Source organism: Rhinolophus sinicus, chromosome 12, assembly GCF_057876585.1.
Source record: "Rhinolophus sinicus isolate RSI-liver-muscle chromosome 12, RSI-T2T, whole genome shotgun sequence".
In the NCBI taxonomy this organism is placed as follows: domain Eukaryota; kingdom Metazoa; phylum Chordata; class Mammalia; order Chiroptera; family Rhinolophidae; genus Rhinolophus; species Rhinolophus sinicus.
The window spans coordinates 14,761,652-14,777,542 of record NC_142512.1 but is presented as its reverse complement, the minus strand read 5'-3'; the positions used below and the strand labels follow the sequence as shown (position 1 = coordinate 14,777,542).

Below are 15,891 nucleotides of genomic sequence, written 5' to 3'. Positions count from 1 at the left end.
GGTGCTAGCAAGTACCAAAAAGGAAGTACATATTGATAAGATTGAATACCTAGAAAACACAAGAGGCTCTACTATAAAAAATTATCAGAATTAATAAGAAAATTTGGCAAGATGGCTGGATACAAGATATGTAAATATAAAACAGTAGCTTTAAGTTCTTTTTCTAGCAATAGGAAAGCTGAACTCCTACTACAAAACACCTAAAAGTGCTGGATAAAAAGAAAGAAATTCCTTTTAAATTAATAGTTTAGCTAGAAAGAAAGATTCTTACAGCTGAAGCATGAATCCAGGGTTGTAAGCAAAGGCCAAAGCAGATAGCCACCTGAAGAGCCGAATACAGTAATATGGAATTTCAAACGCAACGCCCTTGTGGGCGGCAAGCAACGAAGGCTTGGGCCCATGAGGTGAGGAGTCAGACCATAACAACAGCCTTACAAAGTACCACAAAAGGATGAGAAGGAAGCTGGTCTTCTAGAGAAGAAAAGGAGATTCCCATAAAAATTCATAACCATAAGCCTACCGTTAAGCAGCATCAGGGCACAAATACACATCATTTGAAGTCCAAGAAACGTCCAGCCGAGTGATTTATTTAAAGTAGTCTCAGCCTGGAAGGACCTCAGGCACCTAGCAGAAACAAACACAAATCCTCTCTGGAAGAATATACCACCAGACCAGACCAAAAAAATCACAAAACAACAAAAAAAAGAATTTGGGGAGACAAAGTTCCAAAAACTAAGACCTTATAGTGTTAAAAAAATAAAATAAAAAATCACAAAACAAAAAGAAAACAGGATCTCAGGAATGAGAATCAGCAGAAACAGCAAACAGCAGAATAGACCTGTGAGGAGTTTAGATGTTGGAATTTTGGGGAAAATACAAAATAACTTTATCCAATAAATAGAAGAGAATTTGAAAACATGAATAAGAAAAAAGGAAACTACTGGAAGAACTAGAGAGATTTCCAGTGAGGAATGCCCACAGCAGTTGCCATCGTTTCAGACACAATAGTGAGCCTGAGATCTGAGCTGGTCCACTGCCCAGTGGGTGCTGGGGCTGGTGAGGCTCTCCATGGCAACAGTGTCTCAGAACAGCAGTGTGGAAATGGCCAAGGTGGCCACCTTCCCTTCGGAGGAGCGGAGGAGCCGGGTTGAGTCCCCTCAGATTCCAAACAGAAGATCAAACATTTGATTAATTGCCTACTTTATTGGAATTCTACAAAATGCACTATTTGGACATTACAATGTTGATAGAACTAGTTTCCAGGGCCAGGCAGGGAAGTGGGGGTGATTCTCAGGCAGAAAGAGCCAGAGAACGAGTGATCCATCTCCTCTTTGACTTTAATTAGTGTGATATAGATCTTGCCTTTAAGAAAGGAGCCACTCTGAGAATTCAGGAAAAGCCTGAAGAGCAGTGGTGGAATGAGGACAGCAAAAGCAAGAGGGGGTTAGTCGTTCCAGTCCCTTACGTTGAGAAGTAAAGACCTATGGCCATCAGATTAGCTTTGATTTGCAGTCAGTGAACTGGTAAAAGCCTTAGGATTAACATGAGTGGTCAGATGACAGGGGACTGTAATGCAAACAAGGTTACTTCCCATTTACTCATGTCCATCTGCTGGATTAACAGAACCTGATGAGGGCTTCAGCAGAGGGCTGAACAGTTTTGCTGACAGAAGGGGACAATCTTTTTTAAGGTTTTTTGCAACTGCCATCTATACAATTTCTTACAGATGTTTAAGGCTGTCTAGTTTATATAAGCATTCTGTTCCTTATGATCTTCTAGGACAGAATTACTCCATTCCTAGTTGCAGTTCACCATGGTCAAGATATGAAACTGGAGAGTTAATGTGTTAACTTCTGAATTGGCCAATTTTAGGTGGTAGTGGCTATGCGTGTGTGTATTGAAGGGTTAGTGTCTTGCCCCTTATTCTCAGGCAGTACAAATCAACCGGTGGAAAACTGAGGGTTTCAGGAGGATTGTGTACTGCTTATCTTGATTAATGGTTTTCTTTTCTCGTTCTGAAACCATTCTATCAAATGACAATAGACTGTTCCCCTCCACCCCCATGAAGTAATCACGAACCACATGAGTAATATATAATGGGATTGCTTTTTCACTTATAAAACATGACCAGCTGTGACTCACTCTGACATTTCAAATCCTAACGATTCTGGAGGGAGGCACCAGAATCTTTTCCATGTATTTGTCTTCCTTTCTAGCCAGTGATTCATACATTTTTCTTCAGATTCTGTTCAATTCCTGTCCTTCCCCCCAAAAAAAAAAACTACAAGTAGGCTAACTCTAAGAGAAGTGTGTATTTTCATTCCAGATGAGAAGCAGAATGTGCAGAGCACTGTACTCAGTGCACAGCATTAAGCCAGCATTGGGTCCACGAAATACCTCTCTGCCTTCCCCCAGGGGGTCATACACAATACATTCACACGGCTACAGCAGTTTAATAGAGTCCATTCTCTTGGCTTTCCCTTCATAGTCATGAGACAGCTGCCACTGCCCCAAACATCATGTCTTCAACAAGGAAACATCCACGGAAGGAATCTCAAGCAGGGTTCCTCCTTGACACATCTGCCTTTTTTATCAGGAAAGAAAATCTTTCACAGACGCCCCAGCAAGTTTCCAGATCCTCAAGTGTCATTGGCCAAAACTGAGTCACATGTCTACCCCTAAACCAATACTGACAAAAGAGAATGGACTTTCCCTAATAGGTTTAAATCAAGCATAATTCAGCCCTTGGTCTGAATTATGTGAACGGAGGAAAAGGCCACCCTGGACTGGTTGCTGTCCCAGCCCTGTATAGGAGAGAGCCACAAATGACCACACAGAGTGTTGGCCAAAGAGCAGAGAATGATGGTCTGCAGTGAGAAAGAAGAATAAAGCCAATGGCAAAGTGAGGAAAGAGGCCCTCTGGGTTCCAGCTCCATTTCCAGTCTATCTCAGGGCTTCAGTCACTTCCCCGCCTTTGAGTCACCTTTCGGTTCCCTAGCGCTGCCTTAACAAAGTTCCACAAAGACAACAGAAATGTATTATGTCACAGTTCTGGAAACTAGAAATCTGAAGTCAAGAAGTCTGAAATTAAGAGGTTGAAACATGTAGGGGAGAACCCCTCCTTGTATCTTTCTAGTTACTGGTGGTTGGCAGGCCATCCTTGACTCCAGTCTGCCTCCATGGTCACGTGGCTTTCTCCCCTGTGTGTGTGTGTCTCCTCTCTCCTTATGTGGACAGAAGTCATGTTGGAGTAAAGGCCCACTCTACTCTAATATAACCTCAACTAATTACACCCGCAAACACCCTATTTCCAAAGAAGGTCACAGTCACAGATAGTGGGGGTGGGTTAGGACATCAACATCTCTTTTTAGAGAGATACAATTCAACCCATAACAGGTTGTGTGAGACACTCTTGTATAAGTAATGGTCTTTTTCCATTACCTAAATCCAGAGATTTTTCTGTAGTTTATAACCAAAGAGTCCTTCTAATATAGGACTGTAATAGGGGTTCAAACTCATCCAAACAAACAAGTATCACACCATCCCTTTCTCCATCTCATCCCCTCCTTACCTAAGACTCTTGGTTTGCAGAAGCAACTTAGAGCAGTTTTATCTCCTTTGAACCAAAGTCCTTTTTCAGAAGAGGGTCTGGTATAACTTTGAATACCAGAGGGTTTCTTTGCATAATTAGAGACCTAGCATGGGAAGTTTCCTAAAATTAAGGAATAGTCTTTTTTAAAAATGTATTCTTGCCAGACAGAAGAAAATTCAGGGTAGTGGTGGTGGTTTTAATTTGTGAAAATGTAGCTTTTAAATAACACTTTTGGAATGGCCGGATGGCTCATTTGGTTAGAGCACAAGCTCTTAACAACAGGATTGCCGGTTCGATTCCCACATGGGCCAGTGAGCTGCACCCTCCACAACTAGATTGAAGACAATGAGATGCTGTTGAGCTGCTAGTGGGTGGCTGGATGGCTCAGTTGGTTAGAGTGCGAGCTCTTCACAACAAGGTTGCCGGTTCAATTCCTGTGTGGGATGGTAGGCTGCACCCTGCCCGCCTCCCCCCCCCCAACTAGACTGAAAACCATAACTAGATTGAAGGATGGTGACTTGACTTGGAGCTGATGGGTCCTGGATAAAACACAGTTACCCAATACAAATTAAAAAAATAAAAATCATTAAATAACATTTTTTGGGGGTTCAATTTGCAGGTCTCCTGATGTGCCAGATTAGTTGTGCTTCCTCCCAGTCCCTGACCCTCTTTCTGGATATTGATATTCTTAATATTCAGAACCTGTCACTAATGGCACACCCTCATCTAATCCAACCTACTCCAAGCATTCTGATTTTTCAGAGCTGGGACAGTCTCCCTTTCGTGGTGCCTGTGACACTGCCACACCTAACCAGGCCAGAATTGTTGATTTTGTCTTTGCTATGGGAGGGACAATTACAGTGTGACCTTGACTCACTCATTCTAAACTGGGAGAGCATGTGCAAGTTGGTAAAAATTTCTAGTTAGATATTTTCAATGTCATTTATTTGCTTGTTTTTAAAATTAAAAATACACTTTATGCAGTTAGAAAATATCAGAGTGCAGAAAGATATTACATGAAAAGCATGCAATAATATTTACAGTAGATGAGGTTCCCAGCATCAAACCTTGGTGTAACCAATTCCTGCCTACCACTCAGGTGCAGTGACTGCTCTTCACACTGTCTGCCCTTAGTTAGGAGCAGATATGCACATAAGCCAAGACAAAAAATTCAGCTGGATCTCTGAATGGATTTTCAGAACTCATGACAGAAGCAACATTCTGAAAGCCAGGTGATTCTAGATTTGCAAGCTCCAGGCTGCGGAGGAGAGAAAAGGTTTTTCAAATTCCAAAAGTTTGACTTTCAATATCAATAACCAAAGTCACAGGAAAGAGCAAAACCAGGACCTCAGAGATGCAGCCCAGTGGAGTGTGTCCACCCTGAGCCCATGCAGGGTAGATACATCCAGCGGTCGGGAGGTGAGTGGGGTGTGGACTGTATGCTGTAGGTATCCTCACGTCTGCTCCCAGGCTCCTTGAGGAGGGGGAGCCAAGAGGGGAGTAAGACTGAACTAGTTCAGTCCCCCAAAACTTTTAGGGTTGGGCCTGTCTCTGGGGTATTCTGCTTGTCTTCTTATGTTTCCTAAACCTCTGTTCATTCTCACTCTCCAAGCACTTGACGTCTTCATACTTCATTGACATCTTGGGCCAAAGTGATCTCTGAGGCTGTTGGAGCTGAGATGGAGGCAGAGAGGGGCTGGCCTGGGCAGGTGTTAGGGCCCCTTTGGGAGGATCCTGGAATGATGCTGGAGGTAGGTCTAGAGCTGGTTCTGAGGTAGGAAGTGAGGCCAGGTAGAGACTGAGTCTGGTGTTGGCACTAGAATGGGGACGGGGCTGGGTTTGCAGGTGAGGTTAAAACAGGGATCAGGCTTGGAATTGGATCCAAGGTTGAGCTGGGGTTGGGACTGAAGTTAGAATTAAGATGGGTGTATGATTAGGTCTGGTGTTTGAAGCTGAAAGTGAGATTGGGTCTCAGGCTAAAATTGTGAACAGGGCTCATGTTGGGTTTGGGACTGAGTTTGGGGCTGAGGTTCAGGGTGGGGCGAGGCTGGAGTTATGTTTGGGATTCAACTTGAATTTAGTGATGAATTTAGAGCTAAGGTTGGGACTGAAATTGGGACTGGGGGTTGGTTTCAGGCTGAGGCTGAGCTGGAGTTAGAGCTATTGTCATGCAGGGTGCCATGTGGGGTTTCTGGTCCCGCTCCCTGCACAAGAACACAGGATATGGTGAGACCAAAAAGGAACACCCACGGAGCCATAGATAGGGAGTCATACCACTGTAGTCTCGCTGGCGGCTGGGTTGGAGACACAGGAGGCAGGAGCCACACGATCCACAACCCGGCGTCCACTTGTCTCTGCAAACCAATCTCACTTGCTAACTGCAATCCGTGCTTGCTAGTTTAGCCATGGCAGTTATATCAGTGGCTAATGGCTAACTGGTAACAGCTGATGGCCAACTAGTCACAGCTGATGGCCATCTACTACCCGAGCCAGCACCTTTCCACGTGAGGCTGAGAGCCTGGAAACTGCTTTCTGGGACTCTGTCCCCACAACGTGATTCCTGGTTTCTTAGGCAGTGCAAGTATCAGGGTCAAAAAATTCTGAATGGAGGGCCATAAGGTCGAGAGATTCCACACAAGTGACTGAATTCTTCCTGTCTCTGTGTGGAGGGGCCCAACATTCTGTACCCTGAGATTTCCTAGCCCCTGGCCATGGACAGTAAATCAGAAGGGGGTTGGAGCACAGACAAAGGGTTATGTAGGTGGCAGTGGGGGATGATCTCCACTTAGCACCTCTCCTCCAGGGTGCTATTCTTCCGCTTTTGTCTTCTTTCCGGCTCCCCAACTTCCTTATTTTTACGGCTTGAAAGGGGGAGCAGTACCAAAAGGGGCCAAGGGTGAAGTTTGTTGTTTCCCTCTGCCACATCCTTTTTCACTTCTTGCCTCCGAATTCCCCAAAAGTTTTGATGTCATCAGATATTTTTGACTCAGGTCCAGAGGAATCCATTTCTCTTATCTTGCCCAATGCAAACCTGGGCTCCTAGAATCTGAACCCCTGAGTCAGCATTGTCAGGTGACTTAACCATCAGGCTGGCACCGCTCTGGCCTTTCCTCCACTCAGAAGTAAAAGTCAACCAAGGACTCAAGAACCTGGGAAAGGAGGAGAGAAGGTAACAGAGAAGAGGATTTTCTGGCTGGACCAGGAGGGGAGGAGCCAGGGACAGGAGCAAATTTTTATTGAGCATCAAATCTGTGATGGGGATTGTGCCAAAAACTTGCCATACATTAACCATTCATTCCTACAAGAACTTTGGGAGGCATTTTGGATGATTAACTGAGGTTCATTGAGTGATATACTCTAACTCTCATAAGGGAGAGAGCCAGGATTCAAGCCCAGTGCTGCCTGATACCCTGGCATGGGCTCTGTGCACACATACACACTCTTCATGAAAGGGATTCAGTCCCCGCCAGTGAGCCCTGTAAATCCTGCTAAGAGCGATTCCTTGAGTCTGTGCACACATCCCTTTCGACAGGAGGGAACGTGAGTGTTTTGAAAGGTGGAGAAGGAAAGCCAATATATTGTAGCTTAGATGTTATATATAAATAGGATCATCTGCACTTTGCTTTTCTTTTTTATTGGGGGAGGGGAACAGGGCTTTAGTGGGGAACAGTGTGCACTTCCAGGCCTTTTTTCCAAGTCAAGTTGTTGTCCTTTCAATCTTAGTTGTGGAGGGCACAGTTCAGCTCCAGGTCCAGTTGCCGTTTTCTAGTTGCAGGGGGCACAGCCCACCATCCCCTGCGGGAGTCGAACCGGCAACCTGTGGTTGAGAAGACACGCTCCAACCAACTGAGCCGTCCGGGAGCTCAGCGGCAGCTCAGCTCAAGGTGCTATGTTCAATCTTAGTTGCAGGGGGCAGAGCCCACCATCCCTTGTGGGACTCGAGGAATTGAACTGGCAACCTTGTGGTTGAGAGCCCACTGGCCCATGTGGGAATCGAACTGGCAGCCTTCGGAGTTAGGAGCATGGAGCTCTAACCGCCTGAGCCACTGGCCAGCTCTGCACCTTGCTTTTTAAAAATTAACAATATAGCATAAACTTCTCTCCAAATCATAAATAAAGATATATTCCACTCATTTTAGCATCTGCATAAAGTCTTATTTGTTCTTTCTTAGGCAGGGAAATGACTGTTATGTTCAGGGGAAGGCAAGGAGGCTGGGGTGGCTGGAGTGGACTGAGCAGCGGGAAAGGAGCAGATGAGTTTGGAGGGTCAAGAGATGTGGAGTAATTGGGCCTTGAAGGCCACTGGAAAGGATTTGCCTTTACTATCAGTCCAACAGGAAGACTTTGGAAAGTTTTGATATAGGAATCACATGATGGGGTTCATGTTGTAATATGATCATTCTGCCTGCTGGGTTGTGACTCATAGAAAGGGCAGCAAGGATGGCAACATGGACCAGGTGGGGTCATTGCACTATTTCAGGTGAAATGCAATGATGGTTTGACCAGAATAATAGAAAGGGAATGGGGGAAAAGTGTCCTCCCACATTCTGGATATATGAGTATTTTAAAGGCACAGCAGTCAGGATTTGCTAATGGGTTGGTTGAGGAGTTTGAGGGAATGACAGGGTCAAGCATAATTCCAGGTATGGGGCTTGGGAAACTAGAAGGATGCAATATCAGTTAATTGAGATAGGGAAGATTGTGAGAGAAGCTGGTTCTGTGGGTAGGATGGGGAAATAAGCTTTGTTTTGGACATGCTGAGTTTGAAAAGTTTGTTGACTTTCTACTGGAGATTTAGTCTTTTTTTTTTCCTGTGCTCTTTGGTAAACATCTATAATTTTTTCAAAAAGCTTTTTTCAGTCTCAGCAAAATACAGATGGCAACACAAAAGGATTTAACTGAAAAGAGTTGATGAAGGGACATTTACAGAGTGTAAGCAGGAATGAGAACAACAAAGGTGGATGAAGCCCCTTGTGACTGGTGAGAAGCAATGAGCCCATATCTAGGGGGAAGGCAAAGGAGAAAGGAACGTGACATTGGAGCCCCGAGAGGTTTTGGAGCATGGAAGAGGGCCACCTGGCAGGAGAATTAGAAGGGAGTTCCATCGGAACTATAACAACTAGAGGAGAGCAGAAGAACCAATACACAGCAGTTCTCTTTTCCTGCCCTCTGAGCTCCTATCAGTGCCTCCAATTGGAAGGACCCAAAAGGAGGTCATATGGCAAGGGAGTTGTCATGAAGCAGTCCATAGTGATGAGCTTCCTGGAGCATAGCAGGTAAGGAAAGAATGAATAATGTTCCTAGAGAGAGACTCAAAGAATAACCAGCATAGTCCCCTACTTTCACCACCCAGTGTTCATTTTTGTTCTTCACTTGGTTGAAGAAATTCACGTCCCCAACAATGGGGGGGCAGGGGGGATAATTGCAAGTGGTTTATGTATCATCAAGTGGTGATGATTATTTAGTCATACTTTCAGCAGGAACCTAAATGCAATGTTAGCCTTAACAAGTACATTTTATATAAGTTACTGGGGGGGAGGGAGAATTAATTAACATGAAATACAGTTCTGCTGTTTTTTCAGTAGCTGATCATGAGGCATAAAATGGTATACATAGCTTCTTTCTTCCATCCTCTTTTCCATGATCTCTTTATCCTGCTAGAACCTCAGTTTATTAGGGTTGTTTTTCACTTGGTAGACTAAACAAACTTTCATTCTCACACAACAAAAACCCTTATTGTTCCTGTCTTGCCTCAGTTGCCACTATTTGCTACTGAACATTATCACTGGTTATAGAGCTACTGAAGCCACTTCAGTAACTCCTCTGGGTTTCAGATATAGTCCTCCTTGCCCCCACAATGTAAGAGCCTCCCATTTTCCCCTTGGTCTTTGGGATCAAACTCTTCCTCTAGAATAAGAATCCTCTGCTCTGCCTGTTATTGGTTCAGTGGCATAAGGAGACTAAAATGAACAGGAGTTATTCTTAGATGTGAATTTAATTGAACAAAGACTATTTTCCTCATGGGAACATTCTTTCCTTGGACACTCAGATCTCCAAACACACTGAGCCTAAGATTGTGAGATAGGAAGCTAAAAATCATAAATGGAATATTAGGTATATTATTGAGATGACACATTCCCACCTCCATACCTTGGTTTCCAGACTTGTGCATTGTCTCCATGAGGGATATGGAATCATATATTGTATAATGCATATGCCATATCCTGTAGAACAGCACCCCCAATTATATAGGTTATTGTCTCCCAGCTGGTGCTGTAACGGGACTTTTAAAAAACTATCCTACCACTCAATTAGGCTATCCATCTGAGTGCTAGACACATGGCAATACCATAGATATCAGTGCACTGCTTTACTTCCTTCATTATGAACTGAGTTCCTTAGTTGGAGGTGATAGCATGAGCAATAACATGGTACATATATGTCCATGAATGGAGGTGCTAGCAGAAGCATTATGGGAAAGGAAGTCATATCCATATTCAAAATATATGCTAATTCCTCTGAGTACATATTGCTGCTCCCTTCATGATGCATAAGGTAAATGACACTATATTGGGGCAAAGTATTGGTCTCTGCTTTGGGCAGGTTAGACACTCAGCAGTAGCAATAGCCATGTCAACCTCGGAAAGGAAAATCTTCATTTTTATGCTAATGTATAGCTTATATCCCTGCTGCTATGGTAATTTTCTACATGAGTCAATTGAGTAAGCACCAAGTAAAGTTGACTGCCATTCACAAAACAGGTCATGTGATCCACCTGGTTATTGAGAGGTAACTGTCCTTTGGTGGGCATTTACATGGGACAAAAATATCTTCCCCCTCTATCCCCATTCTGAGATGTTCAGCTATATATCTCTCCCCTCAAAAACACTTGTTTTGCTTTTTAATTGGGGAATACTGGGGAACAGTGTGTTTCTCCAGGGCCCTCAACTCCAAGTCATTGTCCTTCAATCTAGTTGTGGAGGGTGCAGCTCAGTTCCAAGTCCAGTTGCCATTTTCAATCTTTAGTTGCAGGGAGTGCAACCCACCATTCCATGCGGGAACTGAACTGGCAACTTTGTTGTTGAGAGCTCGCGCTCTAACCAACTGAGCCATGCGGCCATCCCTCCAGCAGCTCAGCAGCAGCTCATTGTCTTCAATCTCGTTGTGGAGGGCACAGCCCATTGGCCCATGTGGGAACTGAACCAGCAACCCTATTGCTCAGAGCTCATGCTCTAACCAACTGAGCCATCCAGCTGCCCCTCAAAAACACTTGTTGAGATTTCCAGTCAAGATGGTGGAGTAGGTAAACATTGTGCTTACCTCCTCTCATGACCACATCAAAATTACAACTAAATGACAGAACAACCATCATTAAGAATCTCCTGGGGGCCAGCCCGGTGGCTCATGTGGTTAGAGATCCGTGCTCCTAACTCCTAAGGCTGCTGGTTCGATTCCCACATGGGCCAGTGGGCTCTCAACCACAAGGTTGCCAGTTCAATTCCTCGAGTCCCACAAGGGATGGTGGGCTCTGTCCCCTGCAACTAAGATTGAACATGGCACCTTGAGCTGAGCTGCCTCCCAGATGGCTCAGTTGTTGGTTGGAGCGTGGGCTCTCAACCACAAGGTTGCCAGTTCAATTCCTCGAGTCCCGCAAGGGATGGTGGGCATCGCTCCCTGCAACTAAAATTGAACACGGCACCTTGAGCTGAGCTTCCGGATGGCTCAGTTGGTTGCAGTGTGTCCTCTCAACCACAAGGTTGCCGGTTCAACTCTCGCAAGGGATGGTGGGCTGCGCCCCCTGCAACTAGCAACGGCAACTGGACCTGGAGCTGAGTTGCGCCCTCCACAACTAAGACTGAAAGAACAACAACTTGAAGCTGAACAGAACCCTCCACAACTAAGATTGAAAGGACAACAACTTGACTTGGAGAAAAGTCCTGGAAGTGCACACTGTTCCCCAATAAAGTCCTGTTCCCCTTCCCCAATAAAATCTTAAAAAAAAAAAAAAAAAAAGAATCTCCTGAAGTCTAGCTGAACTGAAGCCCCTACAACTAAGGACAAACAGAAGAAGCTACCTTGAGACTGGTAAGAGGGACAGAGATGGGAAAGGGATGGTCTCACACCTGCATATAACCATTAAAAATTGGGAAGGATATCATGGCTCTGGAAGTCTCCTCCAAAGGAGTGAGGGGAACCAGCCCCATACCAGGCTCCCCAGCCCAGGATTCCAGTTCCAGAAAGAGAAGTCCCCAAAACTTCTGGCTGTTAAAATTGTGGCTGAGTGAGACAATTGCAGCTGCAGTCCTAGGCGCTCCTCTTAAGGGGCCCATGCATGGACTTACTCGCAAAAAGACTCACTTGTTCTGAGCTCCAGCTCTTGGGTAGCAGCTCAAAAGGTACCAGGGACAAAGAGAAACTGAGTAGTCTAGCTTCAGGGCAAGGGCTGGAGGGGCATCTTTCTCCTGGACGGAGGAGTTGGTGAAAGCCACTGTGTCTTTGTTGAGCTCTCTCCCTTCCTGGGGTAAAGACACAGGTTGCTGCCATATCTCCATCAGCCTAGCTAACACCATATGTTCACCTGACCCTGATAATTGCCAGAGACCCCACCCCACCCAACTTTCAGGCACAACCAGGCCACTTCCAGTGGCTTTTCTGTACAAATAGCCTGCCTTGGCTCATTCTGTGGACTTTCCTAAAAATCTCACAAAGGCCCACAAAACCCAAACAAGCAGCATCTGCCCTCAGCATATCCTGTACATCTTACTGAGCATCCCTAAGCCCAGCACTAGTCACAGCTGCTTTCAGTTCATGACTGGGCCTCCTGAGATACCTCCAAGCCCAGTGTGGGTGGCAGCCATCTGTGGATTGTTTTGTGACTCATGCCAGATGACCCTGGGCAGGGTACAGGTTGTGGCTGAAATTGGCCTGGAGCAAGACCCCTCCCAGGAGACCCTGGGAACCAGCACACCCAGAGGCCAGCTTTGGACCAAGCTGGAGCATCACCAAGCTGCCTCCAAGGAGGACACGCCAAAAAGGCAGACTGAGCAAGCACCAGAGCCCTGCTAAAGTGAATCCTTCTCTGTAGGGTCAGCCCTCATGCGACAGATCCTGCACTGTAGTAATGGCCAGTACTCACAACGAATAAGCCCAAGGGTAAATCACTCCCACTGATGTGCAAAGAGCAACTGAGGGTCAACTACAACAGGAGGGCACAAATAATTGACATAAGTGGCCACACCTAGGGCACCCAGCTCTGGTGATCAGGGAGATTGTACCACTGGGCCCCATAGGATACCTACTACATAAGGCAACTCTACTAAGACCAGGAGGCATAGCAGCCCTACCTAATAAACAGAAACAAACACAGAAAGGCAGCCCATATGGGGAGACAAAGAAACATGCCCTAAAAGAACAGAATAAAGTTCCAGAAAAAGAACTAAACAAAATGGAGATAAGCAATCTACCAGATGCAGAAGTCAAAACATTGGTTATAAGGATGCTCAATGAACTCAGGGAGAACATCAACAAAGAGATAGGAAACATAAAAATGGAGATAGAAAACATGAAAAGGAACCAGTCATAAATAAAGAATACAATAACTGAAATGAAGAATACATTAGAGGGAATCAACAGTAGATTAAATGAAACAGAAGACTGAATCAGTGATTTAGAAGATAAGGTACCAGAAAACACCCAATTAGAACAACAAAAAGAAAAAAGGATAAATAAATAAATAGATAAATAAATAAATAAAGTTTAAGAGGCCTTTGGGACAACATCAAGCATCCCAACATTCACATCATAGGGATACCAGAAGGAGAAGAGAGAGATAGCAAGGAATTGAAAACCTATTTGAAGAAATAATGACAGAAAACTTCCCTAACCTGGTGAAGGAAATAAACATACAAATAGACGTACAAACCCAGGAGGCACAGAGAGTCCCAAACAAGATGAACCCAAACAGGCTGACACCAAGACACATCATAATTAAAATGCCAATGGTTAAAGACAAAGAGAGAATCTTTAAAGTAGCAAGAGAAAAGCAGTTAGTTACCTACAAGTGAGTTCCCATAAGACCGGCAGTTGATTTCTAATAGAAACTTGCAGGTCAGAAGAGATTGGCACAAAATATTCAAAGTGATGAAAAGCAAGGACCTACAACCAAAATTACTCTACTCAGCAAAGCTATCATTTAGAATTGAAGGACAGATAAAGAGCTTCCCAGACAAGAAAAAGCTAAATGAGTTCATCGCCACCAAACCAATATTACAAGGACTCTTAGAGGGGCTTCTTTAACTTGAAAAAAAAAGATAAAAAGTATGAATAATAAAATGTAAATAACTATATTTCTATCAATAATTACTTTAAATGTAAATGGATTAACTGCTCCAATCAAAATATAGTGTGGATAAGAAACCAAGACCCTTACATATGCTGCCTGCAAGAGATTCACTCAGATCAAAAGACACACACAGACTGAAAGTAAAGGGATGGAAAAAGATTTCATAAAAATGGAAAGAAAAAATAAAAAGCCGGAATAGCATTACTTACACCAGACAAAATAGACTTTAAAACAAAGTCTATAACAAGAGACAAGGAAGGACCCAGTAATCCGATTTCTGGGTATTTATCCAAAGAAACCCAAAACACTACTTTGAGGGGTGTGTGTACCCATATGTTCGTTGTGGCATTGTTTACAATGGCCTGGGTATCTGTCAATGGATGAATGGATAAAGAGCAGGTGGTACATATATATAATGGAATATTGCTCCACCATGAAAGGGAATGGGTTCTTGCCATCTGCGGTGGCATGGATGGTCTTGAGGGAATTGTGCTGAGTGGAGTATGTCAGACAGAGAAAGACAGAGGCAGTGTGATTTCACTTGTATGCGGAATCTAAAGAACAAAATGAACAAACAAACAAAACAGAAACAAACTCATAGCTGTGTACAGAGGACATTTTAATGTCAGATGGGAGGAGAGTTGGGGAGCTGGGTGAAAAAGGGGGAGAGATTAAGAAGTACAAAGTTGTTCTTACAAAGTAGTCATGGGATGTAGTTTATAGCATAAGGAATATAGTCAATAGTATGATAATAACTAAGTATGGTGTCAGATGGGTACTAGACAGGAGGGGGGTTGTTGGCAGGGTGAAAAAGGTGAAAGGATTAGGAAGTACAAAAAGCATAGGGAATATAATTAATAATATGGTAGTAACTATGTGTAGTGCCAGGGAGACTAGACTAGTCAGGGGAGTCATTTCTTAAATTACATAAATGTCTAACCACTATGCTATACACCTGAAATTAATATAAAATAATATTGAATGTGAACTGTGATTGAAAAACTGAAAAGAGGGGGAGGGGAGGTGAAGGGGAATAAGAGGTTCGAAGTTCCAGGTATAAAACAAATAAGTCTTGGGGATGTATGTAAATGTACAGCATAGGGACTATATGAGTACTCAATAATATTGTGGTAGCATAGTACAGTGTCAGATAGTTGCTGGACTTACCACTTTTTTAGGTATGAAAATGTTGAATAACTATGGTGTATACCTGAAACTAGTATAATATTGTATGTTAGGTATATTTAACAAAAATCTTTAAAAAAACAACAACCTTGTCAACAATTTTCAAGTTTTGTTCTTCCCAAGTCACTGACCAGCTAGTGAACTCATTAAGCCACCTCCATAAATCAATATAATTCCATACTTCAGGCCATATATCCTTCCACCTAATATGGACAACCAAATATACTGCCTAAGATCTGCCTATTGAGAGGATTCCCTTCACCACTGCCTTTAGGCTATAGTGCAACAGCCATATATTTGTTCATAGATGCTTTCACAGCTTGAAAAGCCATCTTCAAATCAGGGCTGCAGTTTTTTCTCTTCCATTAAGTAATTATATGGATCTCTCTGTGAGGTCCTATGTGTGAAGTGAACAAGCTACAGCAAAGCATTAGGAACAGCTACAATGGAAATATGAGCCACCTACTGAAGCAATTATGCTCTCTGGACTCATCTTGTATGTATGAAACATTTATATTTTACAATTTTTTGCAATGCACATTTAATTCTATGATTTTGATCATCAAATAAAACCTAGATCATGATGGAGATTTTGGGTTGCATAGTCACTTAAAGTTTCATTAGCTATTGAATCTCTACCAAGCCCTAGGAGCAAGCCCAGGAGCTGCTTTTCAAATGGAAAATAGTGGTAAACGAATGCGGGCACTCACTGTTTTATTCCAAAATCCTAGGGGTCCACACTGTGATTCCCATATTGGGATTGTCCAGAGGC

The 15,891-nt window shown here is 43.7% G+C and overlaps 1 protein-coding gene across 3 annotated transcripts in view; it reads right to left on the bottom strand.

Moving 5' to 3' along the window:
• SLC16A11 (solute carrier family 16 member 11) overlaps positions 1-15,891 on the bottom strand; it is a 51,657-nt gene that overhangs the window by 10,299 nt on the left and 25,467 nt on the right. For 2 of the 3 annotated variants that reach the window (XM_074320108.2, XM_074320109.2), the window contains exon 1: positions 272-495. The exons of the other annotated variant lie outside the window; for it this stretch is intronic. The gene's annotated coding sequence lies outside the window, so the exon portion shown is untranslated. Of the gene's footprint in view, positions 1-271; positions 496-15,891 lie in introns of those variants that run through there. 3 annotated transcript variants of the gene reach the window in all.